The sequence below is a fragment of the Gossypium arboreum genome, chromosome 8, assembly GCF_025698485.1.
Source record: "Gossypium arboreum isolate Shixiya-1 chromosome 8, ASM2569848v2, whole genome shotgun sequence".
Lineage (NCBI taxonomy): Eukaryota > Viridiplantae > Streptophyta > Magnoliopsida > Malvales > Malvaceae > Gossypium > Gossypium arboreum.
The window spans coordinates 113,189,641-113,203,907 of NC_069077.1; positions in this window are offsets into that span (position 1 = coordinate 113,189,641).

Below are 14,267 nucleotides of genomic sequence, written 5' to 3' on the forward strand. Positions count from 1 at the left end.
GACTGTCGCCGGTGTCGGACACGAGGGGTTAACGAGCCAAATCCACTTATTGCACCGACCAATTTGACATTTCCAGACAAGCTGGAGAGCTGCGTCACTGTCGCCTTAAAAAACATATCTCGAGTTTCAAAACTCAAAAACTGATTCCGTAAATTTTCCCTGAATCTAGACTCATATATCCATCCATGGATTTATTTCTAGATTTTTGGTTGGGCCAATTGGTATAGTTTATTAGTTAAAGTCACCCCTGTTTCAGGATTCGACTACACTGACCTTTGCGCATTACGACCTGGATATCTTCCCGTACAGAGCTTCAATACTCATGCCGTTTGTTTCTAATGAAACAAGACTCAAAGGGGAATCTACAAATATAAGGTGTGACTTCCAATTCTTTCTGGATAATGTATGGTAAATTTTCAAAGTCGACACAAGGGATCCAGAAACCGTTCTGGCCCTGTCTCACGAAAACTTCAATATCTCTTAGTATACTGTTCATATGATCTTTTCGTTACTTTCATATGAAAATAGACTTGTCAAGGTTTGATTACATAATTTATTCACTATTTAACTCCATTCCTACAAATTTTGGTGATTTTTCAAATCCACCCCACTGCTGCTGCCAGCATCTGTTTTCAAGGTAACCTTTACCCATTTTGTAGTTTCCATGGGCCAACTATAGTTTTGTCATACATAGGTCCACATATGATCATATTTAGCCATTTCAATGGCTGATTAAGTGCCCATCATTCCCATTCCAATCCATAATCACAACATGAGGCCATATATAATTACATGAACACAAATGGTCTAATGCCACACTTCACTTTTACGAGCCATTTTCGCATGGCCGTACATATACATCACAAAAGTATTCAAACGACAAGGGTGGTCCTATACATGCCATATCCAAAGTTCAACAAAAGGTACCAAAAGGACTTGATAGTGTGGTTGACTTGACTTGATGATCCGAATCCGATCGCTAACGAGCCAAAATCTATAAAACAGAGAGCAAAGAAACGGAGTAAGCAATTTATGCTTAGTAAGTTTGAGCCATAAATTTACACACAACCAAAGCATAGCATTCGAGTAGCTAAACAATAATTAATATGCACAATTTCTCCGTGACATGCTTACTTCACAATACCAACTCTTATATTCATACACAAATAACGGCTTCGTCAAGGTCGGTAGCTCGTTCATCATCAGAGCGAATACTCATATACACTGGCTCATAGTGTGCAAAGCACACACAAAACGTACCTTGTCGTTGGGGATTTCACAAGAGTATTAACTGAAAATTTTTACAGCAAGTTCATTATTCTCAAATCACGTACCTTCGGAGTTTAACCAGAAATAACTACTCGTTCAAACACCTTCGGGACATAGCCCGGTTATGGTAGCCCGCACAATGCCTTCGGGACTTAACCCGGATATCACAACTCGCACAATTGTCTTCGGGCTTAGCCCGGATATCACAACTCACACAATTGCCTTCGGGCTTAGCCCGGATATCACAACTCGCACAATTGCCTTCAGGCTTAGCCCGGATATTACCCGAACATTCATACACATCTTTGTTTCAATTTCATAACAAAATTTCATGCACGAATCACTTAACAAGAAATGTCATTTTCGGCTCAATGGCCACATACAAAGGGCACGATTTCGATTTGTTTATAACATCATCCAATCGAATCAAAATCTAAGTTTCGATACTCGAAAACTTACCTCGGGTGTCGTCGAACGATTCCGATGACTATTCGACCACTTTTTCCTTCCCATTATCGGATTTAGCTCCCCTTTGCTCTTGAGCTTAATTCACACAAATTTAACTTATTATAATCTCATTATAATAGCTTATGGCCGAATATGACAAGGAGTTTAAATGGTCATATGGCCATCCTTTAGCTCAAATACACAATGGTCATGCACAATTTTTAATCATAACAAGCAATTCAATACAATTCATTCAATCATCAAAGTGAAGCTCAAGGTACTTAGCCCTTATATATATTAGACATTAGAGTCACGTGTGTACGAAATCACGAATCAAATTCAACGCATTAGTTAGTACCCTCCTTAGCCGAATTTTCCAAGCCAAGAATAGGCATCAATATGCTTGCCTCTAACCGAATGCATGCACATGTTGAGGCCAATTATACACTTAACACCACAAAAAAGCGACATACGTTTTACTAGCTAATGCATTGCATATTGTAGCTCAATACTCTTCTATCATTTATTTCATAGCGAAACATCATCATATGCAATTATATACCTTGAGATAGTATATATGTCATATCAATACATCATGTGCAAACATATATACACATATAGGAGCAAGGCCGAATCTCAAGGTGTTCATAACCATCCAAGACACAAATTTTTACCTATCATGTAATAAGCATAAATCATGCTTATGAATGCACCATGGTGAATACATCACAATCATACCCCTTTCAACTTCGGCCATGGTTAAACGAAGAACTCAATGTCTTACTCAAGATTGCTACAAAGAAATTTCAAGAGTAGTCAATCCATCATTACATGCATCATTAACAAGCTTCACATTTAGCATGCAATGGCTTTAACACAATATCAACCTTGGTCGAATACCATTTCCATGACATAACAAGGATTTGAACCATGGGCTAACATGAACATCAAGCTAGCAACTAAAACATGCATGAATCTCATGACACAACCTCAAACATACCTTAATCTTGATACAAGTATGACCAAATCTCCTTCTAGTTCTCTTCCAAACCAAGCATGGAGCAAAAAAAATTCTTCTTCCTCTTTACAATTTTCGGCCAAAGAAAGAATGGAAGGATGAACAAATTTTTTTTTTTCTCTTCCACATACGGCAACAATGGGGAAAGGATGAACAAATTTTTGAGTTTTTGTTTCTCTTCCTACATCCTTAATTTTTTTATCATTTATTACATCATGCATTAACAAAACATGTCATAACATGTTTTCCTTGCCCATAATCCCTTGTCATGGCCGGCCACTATGCCATCTTTGGGGAAATTTGACATGCAAATCCCTTATTTTTGCATGCATGATCAACTAGTCATCACACATTTCCCCATCCTACTTTCAAAGTTTACTATTAGGTCCTTTCTAGTAAAATTCACATTTATAACTCGAAATCAAAACATCAAAAATGTCACACATGAATTAACACATATTATAGGCATCAAAATAAATTTTAAATTATTTTTATGCCTCGGTTTTGTTGTCCCAAAACCACATTCCGACTAGGGTCATTTTAAGGCTGTCACAGGTACTCTGCTAGACAACTTATTTTGAACCTATTTATGACTGTAATAGTGAAAGTATGTGTGTTTGTGATCGTAATATTCCGGGAACATATTGTGACTTTGTTTAAAGTTTGATAATGTATTGTTTATTAATATTTACATACTTACTTACTAAGCTATAATGCTTACTCCCTTCCTTTCCTTTTTCCTATAGTGTTGCAAATGTTAGCTCGAGTTGGAGGTCGCCGGAGGTTAAATCACACTATCAAACTATTGATCGATATATAAAGGTTTTAAAGTATTTTAAGTCTTTGGCATGTGTGGAGACTCATTTAATTGTTATTAAGTTGCTAGGAATTGGCTTAAAATATTGACCTATGTTATTTGAGGGTCTCTATTGTATAAAGTCATTTAATGTAGATAGTCTTGATTATGTTATTAATTAAATGATGCAATTTATGAATGTGCATGCTTGCCTATGTGTGTGGTTGAATTAAAGATGACATGGGCCTTGTAAGCTCTTTTTAAGGGACAGCTTGAATGTGTTTGAAAAAGTTTTAAATTAGAGTGAAGTTATGAATCGATTTTTATATGATGATTAGTGATTAAGTCCGGTAATGACTGGTACCCTGTTCCGGTGTCAAACACGGGTAAGGGGTGTTACATTTAGTGGTATCAAAGCTATGGTTTGTTAGTTCTCGGACTTACCTAGTACGTGTAAGAGTTAAGCTATACATGCCATATTACTACCTGTGATAGTGTGATGCCTCCCGATCCCGATGAAATAGTTACATTGAGATAGAAGTGTTTTCCAACCGAGCTACCATCGACAAGTGTAAAAAGGTGTTAAGTAAGTTCAGTATAATTTGGTGGATATATTGGTGTACTTAAATTGATCTTGGTGACTTGTGACGATATGTGTGAGATCAAGTGTAAAATGAAATAGACATAAGTGGAGAAATATAGAAAAGTGAAAAGAAATGAAAGTTTACCTCGTTATAAACTCATCCATGTTCATTTCACATTGACATGTTATTATGTGTCTAACTTATTTGACTAAGTGAATGTGATAAATAGATTTACTCAAATTTGTGGAATGTATGTTTGAGTGCATTTGTTTTAAAATATGAAAATGTGTGTAAGTCTGTTTAAAGTGAATTATATAACTGTGATAATATTAAGATGAAATGATACTCGTAAAAGGTAAGAGTACTAGTTCATGATGTTTATGTGATAATGAATGAGTTGTGAATAAGAATTTCTCTTGGAATATGAAAGATGAGATGAAGGGAAAGTTTATATTATGATAAGTGTACATGTTGATCGGCAATTGTGTGATGCTGTGAGTGTAACGTGTGAAATTAAATGAATGTTATGAGTAATTTTATTTGAGAATTATGAATGCATGTATAAGTGTATTTGTTTGTATAAGATGATGGGAGGGTTGTGTAAAATGAATATGCATGTTGAGTTATTTGAAGCAAATTATATATATATTGATGAGTGTTAAGTTATATGCATGAATATATAAGAGGCAAGTTAGAAGTGTTACAGCCTCACCCTCTTCCAATAAGATTAATTGACAATGTGATAGCATTTGAGAATGGTTTAATAAATGAACTCAGCTGCAGAAAAGATGTCAGGTTAATATGAAGATTTTTTGAATTCTGAAATGTTACAGTTAAAGAAAGATTAGACTTAGTTAGTTAACTCATCCAGGTATGATGCTTAAAGTATATGATTGCTAGATTTTTTTTAAAAAAAATAAATTTTGATTGTGAATGAGATAATGTGGATTTAGTAATGATAAAATTAGACAGAAGAATCATGATTGAGCTGTATTAATAGCTGAATCGAGTTTTGGTTAAAAAATTGAAAGCAAATGTGAGAATTAGAAATAGTTTTGATTAATATAGAGGTCATACCGAGTTCAAACTTAGTTATATTGGATTTCAATTTGATAGTGGGGTGATTTTAAAAGTCTTGCTTTGAAGAAAATTTGTTTGGAGATGTTTAAAAATTTTGAGAAAAGATATTGAATCTTTTTGGTAAAATTTTCAGGGACGAAAATCCCTAAAGGGGGGAGAAATGTAACATCTCGAAATAGGGCCTAAATGGAATAGTGGTTGCGAAACCACAAATCTGAGATAGAAAAGTTTATTTCGATTAATTTGTATAATTTACCGAGTGATTAGATGCATGTGTTAGAGTATTGATAAGAAATTTCATAGATCGCATGTTTAATTTGCCTATTAGGGCTTATTTGCAGAAGTTGCTGTAACAACTCGATTTAGGGCCTAAACTGAACGATGGTTTTAGAACCACGAAATTGAAGTTGAAAAATTTATTCCGATTAAGTTTTAAGGTTTATTTATTGATTAAAATATAGTGTAAAAATATCGTTAAGTAATTTTATTGATAAAGTGCTTAATTGGACTTTTAGGACTAAATTGCAAAAGTTGCAAAATATGTGTTCTAATTCATAAGTACTTGATAGAAATGGGGGTTTAAAGAGGAGGTCCTTAAATGGTAATTAGACCATTATATTTCGTTTGGACAAAAATGCGCATGAATAGGACAAAATTTTAAAGAAATGCCTTAAGGGCATTTTAGTTATTGGGTAATTAAAAGAAATAAAAAGGGAAAATAAAGCCAAAATTGACTCATCTTTTTCATGGAGGCCGAAATTAGCATGGGGGAAGCCATGGATAGGGTTTTCGAGCTTTCCAATCTCAATAGTAAGTCCGTTCTAGCCCCGTTTTTCAAGTTCTTTACAATTTTGGAATCCCGGTAACTTGATTAAGCTTATTCTAGCAATAATTTAAGCTAGGGTTCATATTTGGAAAAATACGCATAGGTGAAATGTGTTTATTTTGATGTTTAATAGTAGAATATGAAGGCTGGAATTATGTTAAACAACTTTTGCTAAGTGGTTTTAAACAAAAATGAGTAAAACGACTTAATCGGTAAAAGTTGTTATTGTTCATAAATATGTGTTAGAGTGAGAATTTGATGTTTCCATAGAAGGGAAAAATGATCAGCATGTCATAAAACATAAGAATAAGGGATGAAGGGATGAAGTTTAATTCCCGAGCCTAGGGGAAAAAGTGTAAATATGCAAAAGTTTAGGAGCAAAATTGTAATTTTGCCAAAGTTTGAGTTAAGGACTGTTTTGAATGGTACATTAATTAAATAAGTAAAATATGATGTTTTAGATCCTAGAAAATGAGATTTGAATCTAGAATGGGAGAAAAATCGAAAATCGGGAAAGTTGGTAAAATGGTCGTTTTAGTATCGAGGTAAGTTCATATGTATAATAAGCATTAATTTATGCATATTTCAATGTAAAATTGATATATTTACTATGATTGCTGAGGTGTTGAAAGTAAGTATAATTATGATGATTTAAATGTTCAATATTAATTCGACATGGAAATGAGAAAGTATGTAAGTTTGTATGTAAATAATACATTATCTTTATTATGTTTTTGTATTTCAGAAAATTTTATTTTTTGTAGCTGATTTTTGAATCACAATTGACTATTGGAAGTATGGAATCAAGTATTAGAAAGAGAGAGAAATCTCGGTTGAACCTTCGGAAAGATTGGATGATACAGATGGTATGTAGCTAGGTCACAATAATGGTGCTGAGTGCACATCATGTGTGGAAGAGAGCTACAAGACATTATGATGTAGCTAGGTCGCATGGGTGATACTATGTGTACACCATGTAGACAAGAGAGCTACGGGATATATGTAGCTAGGTCGCATGCGTGGTTCCAGGTGAAGGACACCATGTAGACAAGAGAGCTACGAGATAAACTGGCTAGGTCACATGGGTGGCACTAAGTGTTCACCATGCGTACAAGAGAGCCAAAATTATGTGTACAATCGAGCTAGGTCACATGAGTGGTGCTAAGTGAAGGCCACTATGTGTACAAGAGAGCTTAGATTTTAAAGGTGGGCTGTGTACGATACCATCGCGTATCTGTTATTATTCCGAAGCGTTCAACTGGGAAATTGATTAAATGAAATTGTGTATGAATTTGTGATAATAAGTGTAAATATATACGTGTGTAACTTATGAGCAATATGCTCGATATGTGATTGGAAATTGGAAAGATTGTTATGGGAAAGTGATAAATACAATTGAAGTGTGAAAGATCAAAATTGACAATAAAACTGTTCTAGACAGTTGCAATGACGTGAATCTAAAAATTTACCAAAGAAAGTAGAAATTGAATCAGAGACTGAATGAGATATCAACTTAGAGCTTAATGAGTCTATTTTCATATAACAGAAACAGAGCAAGCAAAGGAATTCTATATTATGAGATATTTAAGTTTTTAAGAGACTGGTTCAGAATGACTACGTGATCCCCTATTCTGACTTGGAAAAATCATTAAAAATTGTACAAAAACAATTAGGAGATATAATTTATATAATTGAAATTATTAATGAGTCTAGTTTCAAATGAAAAAATCTAGAACATCCTTTGAATTCTGTACGAGGAGAAAATTGATTCATAGTAATGAGTGGTCAGAACAGTTGAGCAGTGAAACAGGGGTAAATTCAATGAATAAACTGTACTAATTGGCTAGACCAAAAATTCTAAAAATTTTATGGTAAGAATATATGTGAATCTAGGTTCAAATAAAATTAACAATTTGTAATTTGGACTTCTGTAGCTCCAGAAATAAATAATTTAGTTGTTGGTACTCTGCTAGACAACTTATTTTGAACCTATTTATGATTGTAATAGTGAAAGTATGTGTGTTTGTGATGGTAATATTCCGGGAACATATTGTGACTTTGTCTAAAGTATGATAATGTATTGTTTATTAATATTTACATACTTACTTACTAAGCTATAATGCTTACTCCCTTCCTTTCCTTTTTCCTATAGTATCGCAAATGTTAGCTCGAGTTGGAGGTCGCCGGAGGTTAAATCACACTATCAAACTATTGATCGATATATAAAGGTTTTAAAGTATTTTAAGTCTTTGGCATGTATGGAGACTCATTTAATTGTTATTAAGTTGCTAGGAATTGGCTTAAAATACTGACCTATGTTATTTGAAGGTCTCTATTGTATAAAGTCATTTAATGTAGATAGTCTTGATTATGTTATTAATTAAATGATGCAATTTATGAATGTGCATGCTTGCCTATGTGTGTGGTTGAATTAAAGATGACATGGGCCTTGTAAGCTCTTTTTAAGGGACAGCTTGAATGTGTTTGAAAAAGTTTTAAATTAGAGTGAAATTATGAATCGATTTTTATATGATGATTAGTGATTAAGTCCGGTAATGACTCGTACCCTGTTCCGGTGTCAAACACGGGTAAGGGGTGTTACATTTATTGGTATCAAAGCTATGGTTTGTCAGTTCTCGGACTTACCTAGTACGTGTAAGAGTTAAGCTATACATGTCATATTACTACCTGTGATAGTGTGATGCCTCCCGATCCCGATGAAATAGTTCTGTTGAGACAGAAGTGTTTTCCAACCGAGCTACCATTGACAGTGTAAAAAGGTGTTAAGTAAGTTCGTATAATTTGGTGGATATATTGGTGTACTTAAATTGATCTTGGTGACTTGTGACGATATGTGTGAGATCAAGTGTAAAATGAAATAGACATAAGTGGAGAAATATAGAAAAGTGAAAAGAAATGAAAGTTTACCTCGTTATAAACTCATCCATGTTCATTTGACATTGACATGTTATTATGTGTCTAACTTATTTGACTAAGTGAATGTGATAAATAGATTTACTCAAATTTGTGGAATGTATGTTTGAGTGCATTTGTTTTAAAATATGAAAATGTGTGTAAGTCTGTTTAAAGTGAATTATATAACTGTGATAATATTAAGATTGTGACAGCCCAAAATTGACCCTAGTCGGGATGTGGTTTCGGGACCACAAAACTGAGGCATAAAAATAATTCATAATTTATTTTGATGCCTATAATATGTGTTAATTCATGTGTGACATTTTTGATGTTTCGATTTAGAGTTATAAATGTGAATTTCACTAGAAAGGACCTAGTAGTAAACTTTGAAAGTATGATGGGGAAATGTGTGATGACTAGTTGATCATGCATGCAAAAATAAGGAATTTGCATGTCAAATTTCCCAAAAGATGGTATAGTGGCCGGCCATGACAAGGGAATATGGGCAAGGAAAACATGTTATGATATGTTTTGTTAATGCATGATGTAATAAATGATAAAAAAATTAAGCATGTAGGAAGAGAAACAAAAAAAAATCAAAAATTTGCTCATCCTTTCCCCCCTTTAGCCGTGAGTGAAAGAAGAGCAAAGAAAAAAATTGTTCATCCTTCTTCTTTCCTTTTCGGCCGAAAATACTAAGGAAGAAGGTAGGAGTTTTGCTTCATGCTTGATTTGGAAGAGAACTAGATGGAGGTTTGATCATACTTGTATCAAGATTAAGGTATGTTTGAGGTTGTGTCATGAGGTTCATGCATGTTTTAGTTGCTAACTTGATGTTCATGTTAGCCCATGGTTCAAATCCTTGTTATGCCATGGAAATGGTATTTGGCCAAGGTTGATATTGTGTTAAAGCCATTGCATGCTAAATGTGAAGCTTGTTAATGATGCATGTAATGATGGGTTGACTACTCTTGAAATTTCTTTTAGCATTCTTGAGTAAGACATTGAGTTCTTGTTTAACCATGACCGAAATTGAAAAAAAGGGTATGATTGTGATGTATTCACCATGATGCATTCATAAGCATGATTTATGCTTATTACGTGATAGGTAAAATTTGTGTTTTGGATGGTTATGAACACCTTGAAATTGACCTTGCACCTATATGTGTATATGTGTTTGCACATGATGTTTTGGTTATGAAGTAGATGATAGATGGGTATTGAGCTACAATATGTAATGCATTAGCTAGTAAAATGTGTACCGTTCATGTGTGGTATTGAACATGTAATTGGCCTCAACATCAACATGCAAAATTGGCCCATAAATGAGTACCTAAGAGGTAGTGTTGTTCGGCCATGAGTAAGCATGTTGAAGGCTTTGTGTGTTGAGTTGATTCATGAATTTCGTACATATGTGACTTTAATGTCGAGTGAATATATGTGGGCTAGGTGCCTTGAGTTCCTCTTTTCAATACCCAAATGATTGAATCAATTTATTTGTTAAATTAAGCTCAAGAGCTCAAAGGATCGAAGTTGGACAAGGGAAAAGAAAAAGTAATTGAATAGCCGTTGAAGACGTGCGACAACATCCGAGGTAAGTCACTAAGCATGTATTTGGTATTGATTTAAATAGACATAATGTCTATGTAATTATGCCGAAAGGAATGATAAATTTATATACATGTATGTATGTGGTGATGAAAGTATTGAATGAAAAGAAAAGAGGTGTGATGTATTGAGTTGTTGATTTCGGCACTAAGTGTGCGGGTCTAAATGGGCACGGTGACAAGATTGGCACTAAGTGTGCGGGTTTAAAATTTGTACAACACTAAGTGTGCGAGTTTGATCATATAGCACTAAGTGTGCAAGCTGAATATATATATATAGCACTAAGTGTGCGGACTCAATATATGCTTTTGCATCACATGGCACTAAGTGTGCGTGATCGAGTATTAAGCACTATGTGTGCGAACTCTATATATATATACTCCCGATTGAATATTTATATGGAAGGGTGACTTTATCGAGTTGAGTGCGGACAGCGGAAAAAGTAAGTACCTTGAGTTCATGGCTAATAGATGCTATGTTCATGCTCGGGGTTGAGTTGGTAAGTTTTAAATCTATGTGATGATTTCAATTGCATTCCCGTAAATAAAGTATCGTGGAATAGATGAAAGTTCATTTGATTGCATGATTATTGCGGAAATGAGATGATGTATGGCAATGCCTCTATTATTCTATTGAGCAGTATATAAAATGTCATTGGCTGAATTGGTATGAGAATGAAAGAAAGGTCCGAGGAACTATGGTATATTTTCGATATGGACGATTACCTAGCCTCGCACATTATTTCATGTTGTGATAATTTTATTGATGGATGATTGTCGAATGCTTAGGACTTCTTGAGTTGTAAACTCACTCTGTGTTTTCTTGTCACCCATTTTAGGTCTCTTGGACTCGTCTATTTTGTGTGCTCGGGCCATCAGCGAAGTCATCACTGCCGTGAGCAATTTTGGTATTGTCTTCTTAGTCAACCTAGGAGAACATTTGGCATGTATGGGCTACTTTGTTTTGTTGAATTTTGGGTTGTAAACTTTAAGCCATGTGAAAATGGCCTATGTAGTCGTTTGAGTGGGATGCTAGAACCTATATACAGGTCTTAGAAACCTTAATTTTGATAAGGTGGCCATAGTTGTGTCATGTATGATGAATGATTAGTAAGGCCAAGGAAAGATTCATGAAATTGGCATAGTCTCTGCAGTAACTGTTGCGGACAGCAGCAGTGATATGAATCGAAAAATCACCAAAAATAGTGGAAGTGGAATTAATTGCTAAAAAATTACGTACTCGAATATTGATGGGTCTATTTTCATATGGACGAAACGAAACGACCATATGAGCCGTATTTTAACAGATATTCAAGATTTCGTGGGACAGGGCCAGAATGGTTTCTGGATCCTCTGTTTCGACTTTGAAAATTTACCATAAATTATCCAGAAACAATTAGGAGCCATTCCTTATATGCATAGATTCCCCTTTGAGTCTAGTTTCATTAGAAACAAACGGAATGAGCATTAGAGCTCTGTACGAGATGATATCCAGGTTGTAATGCGCAAAGGACAGTGTAGTCGAACCCTGAAACAGGGGTGACTTTAACTAATAAAATGAACCAATTGGCTCAACCAAAAATTCTAGAAATAAATCCATGGATAGATATGTGAGTCTAAATTCGGGGAAAATTTACGGATTTGGTTTTCGAGCTCTGGAACACGAGATATGATTTTTAAGGAGGCAGTGACGCAGTTAACTAACCTGCCTGGAACAGAAAAAGGAAAACAAAAAAAAAATTTCCAAGAGAGGAATAAGTAAAGTAAGCCCGGTAACTGTAACACCCCAAACCCGTGACTGTCACCGGATTTGACCACGTGGTGTTACCGGTCTTACTTCCCTTATTACTCTCTTTGCAATATTTGATTGCTGTTCCAGGCAGGCTAGCTAACTGCGTCATCGTCGCTTTAAAATCATATCTCGAGTTTCAAAACTCGAAACTGATTCCGTAAATTTTCCCTGAATTTAGACTCATATATCTATCCATGGATTTATTTCTAGAATTTTTGATCTGGCCAATTGGTACAGTTTATTAGCTAAAGTCGCCCATGTTACAGGGGTCGACTACACTGACCTTTGCGCATTACGACCTGGATATCTTCTCGTACAGAGCTTCAATGCTCATGCCGTTTGTTTCTAATGAAACTAGACTCAAAGGGGAATCTGAAAATATAAGACACGACTTCCAATTTTTTCTGGATAATTTATGGTAAATTTTCAAAGTCGAGACAGGGGATCCAGAAACCGTTCTGGCCCTGTCTCACGAGAACTTTAATATCTCTCAGTATACTGCTCATATGGTCGTTTCGTTTCATCCATATGAAAATAGATTCATCAATGTTCAATTTCATAATTTATTCACTATTTAATTCTACTTATACTATTTTAGTGATTTTCAATCTCATATCACTGCTGCTGTCCGCAACAGTTACTGCAGAGACTATGCCAATTTCATGAATCTTTCCTTGACCTTACTAATCATCCATCATACATGACACAAATTATGGCCACCTTATCAAAATTAAAGTTTCTAAGACTCGTGGCTATAGGTTCTAGCATCCCACTCAACGACCACATAGGCCATTTTTCACATGGCTTAAAGTTTACAACCCACAATTCAACAAAACATAATAGCCTATACATGCCAAATGTTCTCCTAGTTCAACTACGAGGACAATACCAAAAGATTTCCAGCCGGTGTGATGACTTCAACGACGGTTCCAAGCACGCAAACAATACGAGTCCAAGAGACCTAAAATGGGTGACAAGAAAACACCGAGTGAGTTTATAACTCAGTAAGTCATAAGCATTCAACAACCATCCATTAATAAAGTTACCACAACATGAAACAATAAACGAGGCTAGGTACTCATCCATATCAAAACTATACCATAATTCCTCGGACCTTTCGGTTCAATCTCATACCAAGTCATACATCCACATTTCATATTCCACACAACAAGATATTTAAGGCATTTTCACACACTAACTCATTTCCACCACAACCATACAATTTCAATCATCACATAGATTTAAAGCTTACCAAGCTCAACCCCGAGCATGAACATATTGCCTATTCGTCATGAGCTCAAGGTACTTACCCGATCCGCTGCCCATACTCAACTCGATGGAGACACACCCTCCATATAATTGTCCGATCGGAGATATATATGTATATATAGAGTACGCACACACAGTGCTTAACACTCGATTTCGCACACTTAGTGCCATGCGATTTAAGCCCGCACACATAGTGCCATACCCTTCGAGCTCGCACACTTAGTGCCATATATTTCCAGCATGCACACTTAGTGCCATATATTTCCAGCATGCACACTTAGTGCTAATCTCGTCACCGTATCCATTTATACCCGCACACTTAGTGCCGAGACCAATACTTTAAGCATTTTACTACCTTTATACATTCAACAATGGCATCATTCCATACACATACATTTCCATTTGCACATCAACTCATTAAACACAATTGCATATATATTATGATCATTTAAATCAATACCAAATATATGCTTAATGACTTACCTTATATTGGATGAAACGATTTCCAATCGGCTACTCGATTATCTTTGCTTTGCCTTTGTTTGATTTTCCCCCTTTGATGTCTTGATCGAAAATTCCTCCAAGATGGAAATCACCTATTTGATTTGCTCCATTGTATTTCTCTATTATTGCTTCCTCTTCTTCTTCTAGTTACAACAATTG